The following is an 11,971-nucleotide window of genomic DNA, read 5'->3' on the forward strand; positions in this document are numbered from 1 at the left end:
ATTTTTTTTTTTTTTTTTTTTTCTGGCTCACATCTGAAGCAAAGTAAATAATTCTACAGAATTAAGGAGCACAAACCTTGAGGCAGTTAAGGTGTGTGCCTCACACAACAAAGGCATGTGCCCCTATAAACTCCCTCACAATCATTGCCTTTAGGCCTTTTTCCTTGCCTCAATTGGGCTTTCTTAAACCATGGCTCTGATGAATCTTTCTTTGTGAATTTCGATTTTGTCCCTTTATTAGATGCACTATCTTGAATTCTAACTTATGCACGGGTCATATGAGCCTATGAAATATGATTTGGTGGGAAAACAAATCAAAAAATAAAATCGTACATCTTTGTGACTTTGTGCTTAGTTCAAAAAATATTTCATCATGATCAGGAGAACAAGTGGAGAATAATCACTGCCTTAAAGTGAATTTGAGTTTAATCACTTGCATTTCTATAATATCATGCTAAATTTTGCATCTTAATTTCTTTGCAAGTCCTACATTCACTAAAATTACATTTCATGTAGTCAGTTCAACTCTGACTAGTTTTAGATCATTTTCTTTACAGACACCCTATCGAGAGCTCGAAGGGAGAAATGAGCCTTTGTCTAATCTCATTCGTCAGGGAAGTATCTTAGTCAAAACCAATACACCAACGGATCAAATCTTGTATTACCATGACTCAATTTCGTCATAAGTAAAACAAACAGAAATAATCTTGAAGTGTTCTCTTCATTCTAGCCTCCATTTGGGCTTCATTTTTCCAAGAACTCATTTTTCCAAAACTCATTTTCAACTAAATACTCTTCCATAAAATAATTTTACACGTAAGCCCCAAACATTTCATTATCTTTTAACCACACATTTTTCAAAAACTCATTATTCTAAAACACGTCTTCCCCCGAAAATGGGGGTTGACAGGGGCTTAGTCGTCCGATCAGTGAAAACTCTCTAGACTTTTCTGCCTAGTTTACGCTGACGGTATATTAGCTGGGTACCAAAAACCAATGCGACCTAAATATGGATTACTCTGTTTAAGCCCCATCATTTACTCATTAAAATGAAAAATATGACCATTATTCATCACATTAAGTTACAAGATTTGACTTTTTATCTCTTGTGTGGGGTCCATAACAGCTATATTTTTCATTCTTATTTTTACAATAATGTGACTCAAACGGGGGCTTAAAATGCATATTGAAACGAAAGAATCTATTAACAAGAAAAAGAGAGTTCATAATTATATGTGAAATGAATAGATAAGAATTGCATTTTGATGCATCTTCCATGGGCAATTATTGTATTATGATTGACCTTATAATGTTAATCTTTTATTAAGCCAGGTACAACAGTAAGCATCTGTCTGTTCAATCAAATCATCTAATTTTTTAACTAACAGATGCTCAAAACATTTTGCAGGCAGAGAAGATTGGCCCAATAGATATGTTGATGTTAGAGATGTTGCTCATGCACATATTCTAGCATTTGAAAATTCTTCAGCCATTGGCAGATACTGTCTCGTTGAATCAGTTACACATTCTTCAGAAGCTCCAAAGGTTTTAAATAGGCTTTACCCTTTCCTTTACCCTTCCCTCAGTCTCTCTGCAAAGTAAGTCTTGATATGCATTAATCAGTTCAAGTTTTCTTGCTCTTCTATGAATCAACATATTCAAAATATGCATCGGAAATTTTCTAATACATGGTTAAAGACACGCAATTCATTCAATTTAAAAATTTCAGATTTGGTTTTCACAGATTGAGGTAAGAGACTGAAATGGTATATTTACCCACTGGTTATTACATTATATACTACTTAATTAGATGATATCATTTGCAAATATGTTCAGCTAATTTATGCATTAGATGATCCATGTTTCTGTCTTGAGAGATTCTTTCATTTCTAGCACTTACTCTGACTCGATTAAGATGAAAAGGGTGCAAAAATAGGTATTTTGGGATAAAACTCAGATGAAATAGCATAAGCCAGGGACTTCCCCCAGGGGAGTGAGAGAGAGAGTTACCTAAGTAAACGGAGCAATTTTAAAGAAGTTATATTTTCTCGGCATGTATAGCATCCTATACTGGACACAACACGGATGAACCTGACTAAAAGAAGAGATGCATGCAAAATATTTCTTCATTGTTTTAGAATTGTTTTATCTTTTAACATTCCATGTTATTGCAGTACCACAGATAATCATGCTGGCACCCCTCCTTACCAAATATCCAAAGAGAGGGCAAAGAGCTTGGGCGTCAATTTCACTCCTCTTGAGGTCAGCCTTAAGGACACTGTTGAAAATCTCAAGGAGAACAAATTCCTCAGCTTCTAACATTTACAGTGGTGCCCATTTGATTGGCTTGAATTGTACTGTAACAAGAGTTTCAAAAATGTGTAGAATTTAAATTTTCCTTGTAATAAATAAGTTCGAATATTAATAAATCTTGTCTATTTCATTACTTGCTATTTTTTAATACAATTCCATCTTTGTTTGTGTTGGGGAAATTGGGTGATTTGTATGCAGATTTTTATCAATTAACATAACAAAATAACAAATACAATTTAATAATAATATAAACATAAAAAGAGAAGAGTTAGAAATGCAAGCTTTAGGGAGTCATGTCAAGGACGACGTCCTAAAGTCGTGTTGTCTCCCTTTCGTGTGTGTATTTTTGACACTACACGGTTTCAAAATAAAACACATATGACTCATAGTTGGTTCTCTTTCTATGGGTACGACTATAGGGAAATAAGTGAACGAATCTTTATCGAGTTGCCAAAAGTATATGAATATAAAATGTATAGGGAGTACTTTCAAGTGGTATTTAAGATATATACAACAATGAAATCAAATCACCTTTTATAGGTAAAATTTTAGCATCCACACTTATACCATTAAAACAAAAATTACAATATGTATTATGGTGTTTTAATTTTATGTTAAAACTGAAAATTAAAATGTTTTAATTTGAAAGATTGAAACTTTTATTCTTAAATTGCAACAATCCTCTACAAGTTTTAATATATAATATAGAGTGGCAACGTTATACTATGTAATAGGTGTAGGTATCTTTTGAATTTGAACATCATTTAGTGATAACAATTTTCATTTGAGAGAACTATAATGGATTAAGTCTTGAATTAGGTCCCTTTAACCAAACTTCAATCGTTACACACACAATATCGATTTAAACTCTAATTCATAACGGGTGGCGTTTTTAATGGCCATGCGCTCTAATCTTGATTCTAGTAAGGGTCTATAGGGAATAACTCAATCCCATAGCCATGGGTCTCGTGGCAACTCTTATATAAGTGAGTCCTTCAAAGGTGTGTGTGACCTACACCTCTCGAAAATTCTCACATCGGTACTCATTCGGGATTAAACCTTTTTTAGCATCACATTATTATTAGCACCATCATCATAGGATTGAGAACAAATAAAATATACTATTACAAATTACGGTACGAGTTATTTTTAACACATTGCACCTTTTTTATTGGATCTCCAATCACAAATGCTCCGTTACTCCCGTAGATGACTCTTTTATGGACTTAGCTTATCTCCCACAATGATTTATTATGTTCATTAAGGACTTTAATTTATCATGTCCCTTTTGTACAATAATTTAGTATTATCAATTTGCAACTCTTCCTGCATATCTGCAAAGTCACCTAAGAACTTTTTCAAAAATGTCAATATCACATATTTAATTATAATAAGATAACTTCATGAAATTTTTATATCGACTTCTATTATCATGGTTGGATGGATCATCCATTGAGCTCTTTCACTTCACAATTCACATGCAATCTTCAACTTCAATATGTACATTTTCCTCAAAATGTATACAGTTTATATATTTGAAATTTTTAATACCCCCACATTCCAAGGATTTTTAACACTCCCCACTTGAACAACATAATTGAACACAATGATACTAATGTATCGCAAAACATTAGACAATAAGAATAATAATTAACATAACCATAAAGTATCAATTATGGTTTAACAATATTAATCTAAGTAAACATATAGTAATAAAGCGTCCAACTTTATGTAGGTAAACGTGGAGGCATTTGGTTACGAGTTCGATTCTCCCTATCAACACTTTCTCGATCGAGCCGGTCGTACAGGACTTGTCTAGTGCGGTTTACCTGACTGGTGGCTCGAGAGTTTACCCGGTGCGCACCCGAAAGGTAGCCACTACCAGTTCCCTTGTCATTAAAAAAAAAAAAAAAAAAAAAAGGTCCAACTTTATGCACTGATTGTGAATAATATATTTTGATCACGTCACAAATTGTGTCTCACTATACTCGAACCATCGAGTATACAATTTGTGACATCTTATATGATCACGGAACCTTAGATAATTGTTTCAAATTATAACACATGAATGATCAAATATTAATTCATAATGTCATTTTACAAAATACTACTCGAGGGTCATCAAACTAGCATACGGAATTTTAGCCATTCTCTCATACTATTCTCCAGTAGCAGGACTCCTATAAGGGGAATGTTTCTATGAACTCTCAAGTGGCATAGAAATAGACCTTGCTTAAAAAATTGAAATTATTTTAAGTATTTTAGAAATATATGGTCTCTGATTTATAAAATGTTTTCAATTTTTAGCTGCTTATTTTCATTCCTAGCACCGTTCTAGCAAGATCTACATGTGCGGATCTAGGGATAGACAGGGTGAAATTAGCTATTTAATCAAGTCAGTTGTGAGTCAATTTTTTACATAATTCCCAATTTTGAGGAAAGATTCTTGATTCCATTTCAAAGTACGAACTGCGTATTTCCTAGTGCACCTTTCAATTTGCGAAACTATGTACTAGACAATGAGGTCTCAACAATGAGTTAAAAATGGTTGCACAAAATTGGTTCATTAAATGATCTTCACTTTTTTTTACTTATTTTCATGCTATATTTTCTCAATCATGAAGATAATTATAATATAGTTTTGAATAACTCACAACCAGCTATGAGGCATATATTTTGAAATGAAAAATCATTAAACCGTGGACTTCTAATAGTTGGCAAAAGATGACTATTTATCGTATTATATAGGCAAATTTAAATATGACTCATTGTGCCCTATTTTGATATTTTAGTTTTCCTCGTACTTTTAGTCAAGATAAATGTTGTAAAATTATGGAATTGATATTAAGTGCATGTTTGGTGGCAATTTTCATTCAAATTTTAATCCATTATTGAACTATTAGTAGCCGCAAATTTTGACTTCCCTCACACTCAAATGCAGACGTGGGACCCAATAACGGTAAAAAAAAAAAAGAATTTGAGTCATTCAAATAGTGGAGCCAAACAAGCGCTAAGATGGAAAAATTTAGGGGGATATAGTGCTTTGGTTACTTGAATATTCATAAATGTTTCCGAACCAATTAGTGAGATAATTAGATTAGTTATATTTTTAGATTGTTAATATAAATAATTGATCTATATATAATTGTAGTGTTCTATTAAAGTTAGTGATAATTGGAACTAATTAGATACTTAGTCCCAATGGCATCGATACTTACTCTCACTTTCATTTTATTACTTCTTTACAATATTGCCCACTTACGAAATTTTAGTGTAACTATTGTTAGAATATAGTGGTGTTAATGAAATCAGATTATCACATATCGTATATGTAGTTTAGATACCGATTTTGAGTATACCGTATATGCAATATACCGTATATATAACTTATCGTATTTGAAGGTAGTTTACCATATTTGCAGACAGCTTACCGTTTTTGTAGCTTACCGTATATGCTGTCTACTGTATATACTTTTAACCGTATTCGCACATATTTTCTTTACCCTTTTCATATATACCGTATTTTCAAATACCTATTTTACTCTTACACATACCAAAATTACAGAATATCTTTTTCAGATTTTTATTTTTAACATAAATAGAAATTAACGTAGATTAATTTTAATAAATATAAATAGAACGATAACATAATAAAACATCAGATTATATAAATTACACGAACAAACGCTAAATAATTAAATCTGCAAGAATAAATTGCAAAGGTGTAATCGCAAAATAAATAATTAATGGGCTAATTTCCAACCCAAGACCTGTGCGAACACAATTTCCTTAAAACAGATTTGTCCCCTCACCGTAAGTGCTTGAAGTCTAATCCGAGTGTCTGTTTTTCAGGATACAATAATAAAACCCTTAGAATCTGAACACCACAGATACTATTCTGGCGAACTGACACAACATCTGAACAATATCACCACGATCTTACTGGACAAATATGCATATGCAGGAAGAACTGAAAAATAGCAGAGATGAAGAGGACAATTTTTCATTTGTTGGAAACTGAGTTTACTTATATAGACTTAATCTATCTATTAACAATTGGAGTTACATCAATTTCTGCAGTTTCAAAAACTCCAGAGTCAATGGAGAAAGAAAAAAGATAACAAAAATGGACACTCCAAATGGGCCAATTTTTACTCCATTCCGTCCGACATAGTGTAAAGAGGTCGCTCCCGCACACAAGTTCAAAGTCCAAAGGCAATTTCGATCAATGATTTGCACTCCCTGCGCATGCACGTAGAGAGAGCCTCTATACTACACATAATTACACATTTTCAATGTGCAACCATATTTAAAGTGATTCTTGTTTTCATATTTTTTCTATGTTGGACAAACATTTTTTGCACATAAATTATCTTTCAATAGTCATCTTTGAACTACAATTTCTCATTCATCCATTCATCAATTCTGGCAAGTAAATCTATGTTTTGATACTCTCATGGAGGAGAACACGGGTCGTTTGCAACTCCCTCCTTTCAGCCTAGGATTGACTTTCTCAAGATAGGTTTAAAGTCGATTAGTCTAGTTAAGCTAATCCACTTGATCTTCATCATATATTATAGGATAAAGCTTTCTATGGGATGTTCTTTGCCTCGTAGAGTTCTCAACCTGTCTACTGATTGGATAGCTTATGATCTCTAGTCTGGGATTGAGATGCAAAGACGAAAGAATATGGTAGAAGGAGTACAACAAGCAATCAAAGGACTGCAATTTGGATCAACGGGTCCCACCAAAAATTATGTCAAAAGTGAGTCATTTACTTATTTTTTTTCCAACAACTGTGACATTTGATTGACTTGTATTTTTGTGTAAAAGATTTCCCAAAAATGTGTAAAATTTCAATTTTCATTGTAATAAAGAAAGTCGAATGCTAATGAATCTTTGTTCATTTCATTTTTCTTCTCTCTAATGCAATTCTATCTTATCTTTTTTTATTCCTTCTCTAGTTTTCCACAATATTTCCGACTTTTCTATTGATTATTTTCAAAATCTTGTTATGTTCTCTCCATTTCTCATTATTTTTGTCATTTCTTAAGCAAGATTTTAAGATTACTGCCTGGATTGGCGTCTTATAAGTGGAATTCCATAAAAATATACTCAAAAAGGAATTTCTAGTCCTACTTCCACACTCCTAATGCTAATGTAAAAAAAAAAAAAAAGGAGCCAATTGGAAAACAAGAATCATGCTTTTAATCCTACAAGATACCAACAAATGAACTATATCATTTGATCTCTCTATCAGCCATAAATTGTTTCTGGACCTTTCCGTAAAGTCCCGAAAATTTTCATAGAATAAAATTAATTATTTTATATGCTATATTTTTAATATTTTGGAAAGTCATCGACTATAGTGAGTCAATTCATTTTTATTTGGATCAAATAGTTAAATTTCGATAGAGCGAAGATAAACATATCAATATTAGACTCGTTAGATAACTCGTATTTAATCATATATATTAAGGCTAAAAAAAGTTAAATCGAATAAGTGAGATCTAAGATATTACACCTCATAGAAGTTGTTATTATTTGGTTTTGATTTAATTAGGGGTGTGGCCATGTGTGGGTTAAATGGAAAAGTATGGTTTTGATTTATTTGTTTTGCTTTTGAGGTTTGATAGGATTTGGTTGCCAAATAGTGGTTGAATAGGGGTTGTTGAAAGGTCATCAATTAGCTTTTATTTTATTATTTCTCATATTTTGGTGTAGATTTCCTAGTAAGCCACGGGTCCCATAAATTTGTTGTTTGGAATACTTCATTTTAGATGGTAGAGACATGTTTCTTGAAACGTGGCATTTTCTGCACGAAGTCCCATCCCAATTTATTTATTTATTTTTTATGTTGTTGAGTTATTATATTTATGAAAGTTAAAAATATGATATGTATGATATGACCATTCAGTGTCAAAGATATGATATGTATTAAGCTCTTATCATCCTTAAAGATATGATAAAGTATGATATTTTGACCCATGATTTAAATATTTAATTTCGGGTTGACCATGATTTTCGTGTCCCATTGAGTATTCCCATTTACTTATCCTTTTGTCCTACTCCCACATGTTAGAAAAAGTCGCTGGTTAACAAGCGATAATGTGCAATCGTGATATCAGGATTTATGAAACTCAATAATAATTATCCGATGAAATTTGACTACGAATTTTATTTCAGCATTTGTTTTAGTTTCATTATTATTGTGGAAATTTTATTTAAAGTAAGAACATGTTCATTTGGTTATGTTTCCTATACGTTTTATTTTATCATTGGTTGAAAAAAAAAAAAATAGTGCTGGGATGTTGATATGTTTATTTAAATTATGGAATGAACATTTAGTAACGATTTGAATTTTAAAATTTGGGTCGTTACACTTTTTCCTTTATTGGCTACCATTAAATTAAATTTTATTTTTCTCTCTCCTATTTTCAATCACACAATTTTCCATAAAATAATATTACACGTAAATCGAAATTTTTTCCTTCTATTTCAATTGCTCATTTTTCAAAAAATTACTATTCTACCTATTTCAATTTGAAAAAATAGGAGCCAAACGGAGAAGGTGCATAATCTCGTGAATTATTTCTGGATAAATTAAGAAATTACCTGTAAGAAACGTAGCATTTCTTGGCTTCTTTTGACTTGATTTTTCTCTGAGAGCTAAGTCTAGTTGCCTCCCACCAATTCAATGGATGAGAAGAAATGGACAAACAGATCCGGACATCAACTACAAGCCTGCAACTATATTAAGGATTTGCTTGATGTATATGTTTTGGGAATAAATTTTGTGACAAGTGATATTTTTTAATAATGTGTCATTGAAAAGTAAAACAAAAGATGAGTCCATGTGTGAAGTTAATTTATTTAAAGAATGTACGATTAAAAATAAATTTAAAGAAAATAATCTTTAAAGAATTTGTCGCAAACATGACTTAAATAAGAATAATTCCCAACGTACGGCGAATTATTCACAGAAGCCATAACCTGTATGGTGCAATTTCTACCCTTATTCAATTCAAAATAAATGAATTTTTGCCAAGTACTGTTCTGTAAAAATTCTGTCAGATATTTTCTGTACTTGTAGCGCAACACCTTAAATAAATCTTACTTTTAAAATTGATTGTTAATAGACTATAAATTTTACAAAGACAAGACAGACAACTCATGAAAAATAAGTTGTCCTTGTAATGAAAGTTCAAAAAAGGTTAAAATCTGACTTTAGGCTATCCATCCATCTACGTCTTTTAAAGGCTCGACAAAGGAAATTAAAAGGCTTAGAATTGAAGAGTGAAATAGAAGATGAGTGGTGCGGGAAAGGTGGTGTGCGTGACAGGAGCCTCCGGCTACATAGCATCATGGCTGGTCAAGTTTTTGCTTCAGCGCCGTTACACTGTTAACGCCACAGTCCGCAATCTCAGTTAGTAACCCCCCCCCCCCGCCGTCTCTCTCTCTGATCTCTTACGACTTACAGATAAATATATGTATCTCTCTCTTTCTCTCTCTCTCTCTGGTCTCTTACACAAATATATGTAGCATGCTTTGTTTGATTTACCTACTTTCTTGATCATCTGTTTGATACAAATAGTTGGGTTTTAAATTTTCTTTTTCGTGTAATTCAATGAATGATTTACGGTTATGCTTAGGGAAAGGTTTAGAGATTGATGGACTTGACAGAAAAGTTCTATTGGAAAATTTTCATATAAGTTGCAATATTGAAGTCAGACATTCTACAGATGGCATTTTGGGAGGTCCCTGCTCATTTGTTGCAAAATTTTGTACACGTAGTGTTGGGAGTTTGATCGATAAAATCTTGTAAATAGAGAACGAGTAGAGTGTCGTTCGAATCATTCCCACGAGAACTGAGAATTTAATATATTTTTCAATTATGCTAAGTTTATTCGAGTAGCAAGATTAAATATAAAGAAATTTTATATTAACAATCTAAAATCTATCCTAAATTAACAGTTCTAACTACTTAATGTGGAAGTTATTATTATTATTAGAGAAAATTACCTAGAAACCTGAGTTTAAAAACCAATTTTCATAAATAGGAGGGATTAAGTTTAATTTCATAGTTCAGGTGCTAATTAGAAGCCATTAAATAAATATATTCCCAATAATTCAACCTACCTATTCCTAACTCCCACACACCACACCTTCTCTCTCTCGTGTTCCCATCATTGTCGGACAGGCGTTTATGCTACTTTCATTTTTCTCTGATCCGAAAACGCCTATATATAAACCACCGGCAAATGAATGGGATTTTCATCTTTCCAAGGAAGAAGACTGTGAGGGAATCTGGTCAAGATGAGCTACTGCTGTTTTTAGTGATTATATTACAATAGCGTTGTGGATTAGGGTTTTTATGAACCTTGATTTTGCAATTGGTGCACGCCTGAGGAAAATCTGGGGTTAAGTTTGTTCTATTTGTTTTGATTGATGTCGATTTTGTTAATTATATGTGCTTAGGGTTTGAATTCTAGGTTTAGGTTTTGTTATGGCTTTTCGATTTAGTCATTTTATCTTGCAGTTCATGCTTCCTTGATGGATTGTCACGATTGTGTTAGAATTACGGTGTTATGTCGAAATGCTAGGGTTTTAATGGGATATGATTTGTCGATTTCTTAACATCTTTTATTTATTTCTTGATAATTAGTGTTCGGATGCGGTTATTGATTTAGTTATAATATGAGGTGGCAAGTAGGTTGAAATATAACTTAATTTAGGAATTTTCAACGAGGTGTAAGATCCTTTTCTTGGTAAAAGTTTGAGAATGTGATTCTAATGCAAGTCTGTAATTGGGATAATGTGCAGATGGCTCATATGAAGCAAACTGCTTGTAAGTCCACTGGAGGAAAGACTCCTAGAACTTGCTACTTAGGTTCTTCATTGTTTTTTCTACTTATGATTTCTGTAATATATTTTTGTAATCGAGATAATTAAAAGCACCTATGATCTTTTCCCCACAACCAGTAGGGGAGAAAAACTAAGCTATTTTCTATAATGTTCCCTTCACAAGATTGATTGGTTTAGCTGATAGTAGGGGTGTGTTACTACTGAAAAGCATTTTTGGTTTTATTTTTTTCCTATGTATTGCATATAGTCAGCTAAATCATTCCAAGTATTTGAAAGTTATGTTCTTTTTATAGCCAACAAGATATAAAGAAATGAATGTGTGTTAAGTGTGCTAATTTCCTGATGGTATGTATAGGGATAAAGCAAAAGTGGCTTTTCAGGCACATGATCTCCCATCCTAACCTTGAATGCAAGTGCTTTTATCATATTGTATTCTTTCAGCCTGAGCATTACTTTAGATTTTGATTGAGGACGAGAATGTTACAGTAGTCATAGGTTGAGAATGCATTTGAATAAGAATTGTATTTTCCTAGGAGGAAAGGCTCACAGGAAGCAACTTGCTACTAAGGTTCTCCATTGTTATTGATTTTTTTTTCTTCTTATGAATTCATCCATGTAATATATTTTCGCAAGGTTTCATCTTTCACTGCTGTGGTACGGTGCGATGCCAATAATTTTGTTGCTAGTAGTACACGTGGTTCTGGTGAGGTGGTATACTTTTGGTTGCCAGTGTTGGAAATGGTGGTGAGTGACCAAATATATATTAATTGTGACCGTCTGTGACCAAATTTGT

General features: G+C 32.5%; 2 long non-coding RNA genes across 2 annotated transcripts; both read left to right on the forward strand.

Moving 5' to 3' along the window:
• Nucleotides 1-18: 18 nt before the first annotated feature.
• LOC111384832 lies at nt 19-2,481 on the forward strand. The gene is made up of 2 exons (XR_002700968.1): nt 19-1,598; nt 2,175-2,481. It is a non-coding gene; the product is annotated as an uncharacterized LOC111384832 (long non-coding RNA).
• A 7,297-nt stretch (nt 2,482-9,778) lies between these two features.
• LOC111384839 lies at nt 9,779-11,490 on the forward strand. The gene is made up of 2 exons (XR_002700970.1): nt 9,779-10,733; nt 11,137-11,490. It is a non-coding gene; the product is annotated as an uncharacterized LOC111384839 (long non-coding RNA).
• The last annotated feature ends 481 nt before the right edge of the window (nt 11,491-11,971 follow it).

Source organism: Olea europaea, chromosome 3, assembly GCF_002742605.1.
Source record: "Olea europaea var. sylvestris chromosome 3, O_europaea_v1, whole genome shotgun sequence".
Classification (NCBI taxonomy): Eukaryota; Viridiplantae; Streptophyta; class Magnoliopsida; order Lamiales; family Oleaceae; genus Olea; species Olea europaea.